Genomic DNA, 8213 nt, shown 5'->3' with positions numbered 1-8213 from the left:
TGAGCCATTCCTTGGTGGAGTTACTGGAATGTTTTGGGTCGTTGTCATGCTGCATGGTCTACCTCCGCTTCAGCTTCAGTTTTTGGACAGATGGTCTTACATTTTCCTCAAGCACCCTCTGATACAGTGAAGAATTCATCGTGGTTTCTATATTGGAGAGCTTGCCAGGCCCCAAACCATGACATTTCCACCTCCATGCTTCACAGTTGGTATGAGGTTCTTGTTATCAAATGCTGTGTTTGGTTTGTGCTAAACATGTCTTCTTTTACTGTGCCCAAATAATTCAGCTTTGGATTCATCTGTCCAAAGCACATTGTTCCAGAAGTCCTGGTCTTTGTCTAGGTGTTTTTTGACAGCAAGGGTTTCCTCCTTGCTCACCTCCCATGAAAATCAAACTTGTGTGTCTCTTTCTGATGGTAGATGCATGAACCTTGACATCAACTGTGGCAGGAGCTCCTGTAGGTCCCGTGATGACACTGTAGGATTATTGAAGACTTCTTTACACATCTTGCGGTCTGCTCTTGGGCTGAACTTGCTAGGACGGCCTGACCTGACCATGTTGGCAGTTGTTTTAAATGTTTTGAGATCTTTTTAAATCCCCTCCCAGACTCATATGCATCTACAACCTTCTTTCTGAAGGCCTCAGAGAGCTCTTTAGATCTCACCACAGTGATAACACTCACTTCAACAATCAAGAACAAAACAAACTAATGTCTGAGGTGTAAATAAAACTCCAATGTCCTCTAACGATTGTCTAATCATTGCAGCTGATGTGGTGCACCGGATTCTAATTTTAGACATTTTAAGTACAGTAGACCCTTGAGTTACGAACAGTTTACCATACGAACATTTCGAGTTAGAACGTACGAACAAATTTTGGATTAAGAACCGAAATTTGTGAAACACGTGACGTCGCGAACAAGTTGACTCAAGCGTCTCTGTCTCTCTCTCTCTCTCTCTCTCTCTCTCTTTATATATATATATATACAGTGTATCACAAAAGTGAGTACACCCCTCACATTTCTGCAAATATTTTATTATATCTTTTCATGGGACGACACTATAGACATGAAACTTGGATATAATTTAGAGTAGTCAGTGTACAACTTGTGTAGCAGTGTAGATTTACTGTCTTCTGAAAATAACTCAACACACAGCCATTAATGTCTAAATGGCTGGCAACATAAGTGAGTACACCCCACAGTGAACATGTCCAAATTGTGCCCAAAGTGTCAATATTTTGTGTGACCACCATTATTATCACTGCCTTAACCCTCCTGGGCATGGAATTCACCAGAGCTGCACAGGTTGCTACTGGAATCCTCTTCCACTCCTCCATGATGACATCACGGAGCTGGTGGATGTTAGACACCTTGAACTCCTCCACCTTCCACTTGAGGATGTGCCACAGGTGCTCAATTGGGTTTAGTCCATCACCTTTACCTTCAGCTTCCTCAGCAAGGCAGTTGTCATCTTGGAGGTTGTGTTTGGGGTCGTTATCCTGTTGGAAAACTGCCATGAGGCCCAGTTTTGGAAGGGAGGGGATCATGCTCTGTTTCAGAATGTCACAGTACATGTTGGAATTCATGTTTCCCTCAATGAACCGCAGCTCCCCAGGGCCAGCAACACTCATGCAGCCCAAGACCATGATGCTACCACCACCATGCTTGACTGTAGGCAAGATACAGTTGTCTTGGTACTTCTCACCAGGGCGCCGCCACACATGCTGGACACCATCTGAGCCAAACAAGTTTATCTTGGTCTCGTCAGACCACAGGGCATTCCAGTAATCCATGTTCTTGGACTGCTTGTCTTCAGCAAACTGTTTGCTGGCTTTCTTGTGCGTCAGCTTCCTTCTGGGATGACGACCATGCAGACCAAGTTGATGCAGTGTGCGGCGTATGGTCTGAGCACTGACAGGCTGACCTCCCACGTCTTCAACCTCTGCAGCAATGCTGGCAGCACTCATGTGTCTATTTTTTAAAGCCAACCTCTGGATATGACGCCAAACACATGGACTCAACTTCTTTGGTCGACCCTGGCGAAGCCTGTTCCGAGTGGAACCTGTCCTGGAAAACTGCTGTATGACCTTGGCCACCATGCTGTAGCTCAGTTTCAGGGTGTTAGCAATCTTCTTAAAGCCCAGGCCATCTTTGTGGAGAGCAACAATTCTATTTCTCACATCCTCAGAGAGTTCTTAGCCATGAGGTGCCATGTTGAATATCCAGTGGCCAGTATGAGAGAATTGTACCCAAAACACCAAATTTAACAGCCCTGCTCCCCATTTACACCTGGGATTTTGACACATGACACCAGGGAGGGACAACGACACATTTGGGCACAATTTGGACATGTTCACTGTGGGGTGTACTCACTTATGTTGCCAGCCATTTAGACATTAATGGCTGTGTGTTGAGTTATTTTCAGGAGACAGTAAATCTACACTGCTATACAAGCTGTACACTGACTACTCTAAGTTATATCCAAGTTTCATGTCTATAGTGTTGTCCCATGAAAAGATATAATGAAATATTTGCAGAAATGTGAGGGGTGTACTCACTTTTGTGATACACTGTATATACAGTGTATCACAAAAGTGAGTACACCCCTCACATTTCTGCAGATATTTAAGTATATCTTTTCATGGGACAACACTGACAAAATGACACTTTGACACAATGAAAAGTAGTCTGTGTGCAGCTTATATAACAGTGTAAATTTATTCTTCCCTCAAAATAACTCAATATACAGCCATTAATGTCTAAACCACCGGCAACAAAAGTGAGTACACCCCTAAGAGACTACACCCCTAAATGTCCAAATTGAGCACTGCTTGTCATTTTCCCTCCAAAATGTCATGTGATTTGTTAGTGTTACTAGGTCTCAGGTGTGCATAGGGAGCAGGTGTGTTCAATTTAGTAGTACAGCTCTCACACTCTCTCATACTGGTCACTGAAAGTTCCAACATGGCAAAGAACTCTCTGAGGATCTTAAAAGACGAATTGTTGCGCTACATGAAGATGGCCAAGGCTACAAGAAGATTGCCAACACCCTGAAACTGAGCTGCAGCACAGTGGCCAAGATCATCCAGCGTTTTAAAAGAGCAGGGTCCACTCAGAACAGACGCGTTGGTCGTCCAAAGAAGCTGAGTGCACGTGCTCAGCGTCACATCCAACTGCTGTCTTTGAAAGATAGGCGCAGGAGTGCTGTCAGCATTGCTGCAGAGATTGAAAAGGTGGGGGGTCAGCCTGTCAGTGCTCAGACCATACGCCGCACACTACATCAAATTGGTCTGCATGGCTGTCACCCCAGAAGGAAGCCTCTTCTGAAGTCTCTACACAAGAAAGCCCGCAAACAGTTTGCTGAAGACATGTCAACAAAGGACATGGATTACTGGAACCATGTCCTATGGTCTGATGAGACCAAGATTAATTTGTTTGGTTCAGATGGTCTCAAGCATGTGTGGCGGCAATCAGGTGAGGAGTACAAAGATAAGTGTGTCATGCCTACAGTCAAGCATGGTGGTGGGAATGCCATGGTCTGGGGCTGCATGAGTGCAGCAGGTGTTGGGGAGTTACATTTCATTGAGGGACACATGAACTCCAATATGTACTGTGAAATACTGAAGCAGAGCATGATCCCCTCCCTCCGGAAACTGGGTCGCAGGGCAGTGTTCCAGCATGATAATGACCCCAAACACACCTCTAAGACGACCACTGCTTTATTGAAGAGGCTGAGGGTAAAGGTGATTGACTGGCCAAGCATGTCTCCAGACCTAAACCCAATAGAACATCTTTGGGGCATCCTCAAGCGGAAGGTGGAGGAGCGCAAAGTCTTGAATATCCGCCAGCTCCGTGATGTCGTCATGGAGGAGTGGAAAAGCATTCCAGTGGCAACCTGTGAAGCTCTGGTAAACTCCATGCCCAGGAGAGTTAAGGCAGTTCTGGGAAATAATGGTGGCCACACAAAATATTGACACTTCAGGAACTTTCACTAAGGGGTGTACTCACTTTTGTTGCCGGTGGTTTAGACATTAATGGCTGTATATTGAGTTATTTTGAGGGAAGAATAAATTTTCACTGTTATATAAGCTGCACACAGACTACTTTTCATTGTGTCAAAGTGTCATTTTGTCAGTGTTGTCCCATGAAAAGATATACTTAAATATCTGCAGAAATGTGAGGGGTGTACTCACTTTTGTGATACACTGTATATATAATAATAATAATACATTTTATTTATATAGCGCTTTTCAAGATACTCAAAGACGCTTTACATAAGACAAATAATCAAAACAAATACGTACATACACCATACAAATCATAGTACAAAATCAAAATAGTACATCAACATCAAGAATAATTCAGATAAAAACAAAGAGAGCAGCATAAGACAGTTCATTAAAAATTAGCTAAATTATGAGAGAGAACAACAAATATAGAACAATTTCTTAAAATTAGACAGAAACAGGACAGATTTACATGCAATCAGGAAACTGAAAACTTTACAAGTTTTAGGATCTAGGACTTCACATTTCTGTCGTGATCTAAGTATAAAAACTATTAAAAAGAATAGCAAAAATAAAAGCATTTATTTCGTGTTGTTACAAGTTAAATGCCATATTGAATAGATGAGTTTTGAGAAGTGACTTGAATTTGGACAGGTCAGGACAATCTCGTAGGTGTTTGGGGAGAGCATCCCATAAAGATGGAGCAGCTATGGAAAAGGCCCTGTCACCCCAGGTCCGGTGCTTGGTCCTAGAGGGTATGGACAGTAGGTTAGCCTCAGAAGAGCGAAGGCTACGGGAGGGAATGTGCTGATGGAGCAGGTCGGTGAGGTAGGATGGGGCCTGATTATGGAGAGCTTTGTGAGTGAATAGAAGAATTTTGAATTGAATGCGTTGAGCAACGGGAAGCCAATGAAGTTTTTGTAGAACAGGTGTAATATGATCACGGGAGCGAGTATGAGTAAGGAGGCGAGCAGCTGAATTCTGGATATACTGAAGTTTTTTTAGGATTTTGTTAGATGTACCATAAAGGATGCTATTGCAATAATCAATTCTGGATGTAATAAAAGCATGAATCAAGGTTTCGGCGGCAGAAAAAGAGAGTGATGGACGTAGACGTGCTATGTTTTTTAGATGAAAGAAAGCAGTTTTGGTGATGTGATTTACATGGCGGTCAAAAGAGAGGTTGCTATCAAAAATTACACCAAGATTTCGGATGTTAGAATATATATATATATATACAGTGAGCGAACATTCGGACAGCGGACAGTGTTTTTTCTGTGTTTTCTTTATATTTTGTAAAATTCAATATTAAAATGTCCCCAAAGAAGGTGCAGAGAAAGCGCAGTTTTTTGTTGTTGTTTAATTACTCCTGCCAGTAGGTGTCACTGTGTATCAGACAGAGGGGACAGTGAGTGAGAGAGAAGAAGGAATTCGGCTCAGTAAAGTATTCTTTCTTTTGTGCAATTACACCTACAAAATACAACACTACTGAAATAAAGAAGGAAATAATAAAGAAATATGAGAGTTATTGTTGTTTCTGGTAGATACATTTTATATAAAAAGAAGGTATGGTGTATGGTAAAGCACACGTACTGTACTGAAATGTGGTGTGTGTTTATGTACAGTACTACTGTGTATTGTTTATTATTGTTTATTACAGTAACATCTATTCTATAATTTAAGATTTAAGGGAAAATATACTTGTATTTATAACAAAACACCATTTAAGACATTAGAAAGGTTAGGGGTAAGGGGGGGTTTGGGAGGTCTGGCATAAATGAATTCTATTTACATTATTTCTTATGGAAAAAACAGGTTTAACTAACGAACATTTTGACTTGAGAACAGCCCTTCGGAACCAATTAAATTTGTAAGTCTAGGGTCTACTGTAGTAAATCAAGTGGGGGTGTCCTAACTTTTTCCTCACAATAAATTTCCATTTTTGTTCATTACATTTTACTACTTGAGTTTAATAGTAATTTTTAACATTTTATTTGTTTAGTTATATAATATTACTGCATTACGTTGGCTTTGTACTTTACTCTGCACAATGACAAAGTTGAATCTAATCTAATCTAATCTAATAAACTCCACCTCTCAGTACTGTTTAAATGAAGCTCAAATGTTCATGTTTAAATATGTTCAAAAAGACAAAGGCTTTCATGGGGTGTCCTAACTTTTTCACATGACTGTACATTAGCAGCATTTAGCGGACGCTTTCATCCAAAGCGACTTACCATTATGACTGAACACGATTTGAGCAATTTAGGCTTAAGTGCCTTGCTGAGGAGCCCAACATGGTGGTGGTGGTGGGGCAACCTTTTCATTACTACTTTCATTAGTACCTTAACCACTGTGGTACCACTGCCCTATAAGCTCAAAGACTAAATAATGACAAACAAGAAGCTTTTTTTGGTATTTTTATTTGCTATAATAGATGAATATTTACAGAAGAATTTGCTATTTGAAAAGCATATCAGGGAAAGCCGAGCCGTCACCGCAGGAATATGTAGATGGATGTTTAACATATCCTGGGCTGGTGCGACGCTTGCCATATGATGATTTTGGCCTCGCTGATCTATGCATGATGTAGACTTTATTCACTGATGTGAAGGTCCGCTCTGTGTTAGTCTGTTCCTCATCCATATCCAAGCTGGTACTGGATGATGAAGATGACTTTAGAGAGACCAGATCCAGATCATTTTCATTTATTTTCCCAGTATAAACTGAGCTGCCACCATGTATGGCATATCCTGGGTGACTGGGTCTTTTGCCATATGATGTTTTTGGCCTCACTGGTCTCTGGGTATTGAAGACCTCAGTCACTGATTTGTAGGTCAGCGCTGAGTTGGTCTTTTCCTCATCAATATCCAGGGTGGTACAGAATGATGAAGGAGACTCCAGAGAGAGCAGATCCAGATCGTTTGTAGTTATTTCCTCAGTATAAACTGAGCTGCCACCACAGGAATATGATGATGGATGGATGGCATATCCTGGGTGTGTGGGCCGCTTGCCATATGATGTTTTTGGCCTAGCGGGTCTCTGTGTAATGTAGACCTCATTCACTGATGTGTAGGTCTTTTTCTTATCAGTAACAAAGGTGGCGTATCCTGGGTGTGTGGGCCTCTTGCCATATGATGTTTTTGGCCTCACTGATCTCTGTGTATTGAAGACCTCAGTCACTGATTTGTAGGTCAGCGCTGAGTAAAACTTTTCCTCATCATCATCCTCCAAGGTGGTACCGGATGATGATGAAGACTCCAGAGAGACCAGATCCAGATACTTTTTCTCAGTATAAACTGAGCTGCCACCATTTATGGCGTATCCTGGGTGTGTGGGTCTCTTGCCATATGATGACTTTGGCCTCACTGGTCTCTGGGTATTGAAGACCTCAGTCACTGATTTGTAGGTCAGCGCTGAGTTGGTCTTTTCCTCATCATCATTATCCAAGGTGGTACCGGATGATGAAGGAGACTCCAGAGAGACCAGATCCAGATACTTCTTCTCAGTATAAACTGAGTTGTCACCACAGGAATATGTCGCTGGATGTTTGGCATATCCTGGGTGTGTGGGCCGCTTGCCATATGAGGACTTTGGCCTCACTGGTCTCTGGGTATTGTAGACCTCTGGGTAGGTCAGCTCTGGGTGAGTCTTTTCCTCTTCAATAATGAAGGTGGTTCTGGATAATGAAGAAGACTCTAGAGAGACCAGATCCAGATCATTTTCATTTATTTCCTCAGTATTAACTGAGCTGTCTCTGGAAAATAGAGAGCACGACTCCAAGGACTCAAGAGCCAGATCTCTCTCGACGATGTCCTCAGTTAAACCTGAGCTCGTCTCCTCATCGATGTGTGATCTGGCTCTGACAGAAGACCATCCAACAGACCTCAGGTTATCAGAAGAGTCTGGGTGAGTCTTTTCCTTTCGGGAGTCTTTTGAACATCCAGCACGTGGGGAGCTCACGGTGTTGCTGGATGTCGATGTTTTGCTCAGAAGAGCCGCTCTCATCCTCCGAAATGGTTTCAGCAGAGCAGCCAGAAATGGGTTTTCTTTCTTTTCCTTCACCACCTCCTGCTGCCCTTCCTTGATCTTTTCGGTCGGCAGTGGGTGGATTTTTAGCTTGTTGCGGCGTTTCGCCATAGTCTTTCCAACGGTACTTGTTTAGTGGATGTGAACAGCACGATGCGCAGTTGAAGAATGAGGG

This window comes from Trichomycterus rosablanca, chromosome 8, assembly GCF_030014385.1.
Source record: "Trichomycterus rosablanca isolate fTriRos1 chromosome 8, fTriRos1.hap1, whole genome shotgun sequence".
NCBI classification, from domain to species: domain Eukaryota; kingdom Metazoa; phylum Chordata; class Actinopteri; order Siluriformes; family Trichomycteridae; genus Trichomycterus; species Trichomycterus rosablanca.
Note: the sequence above shows the minus strand (reverse complement) of the source record.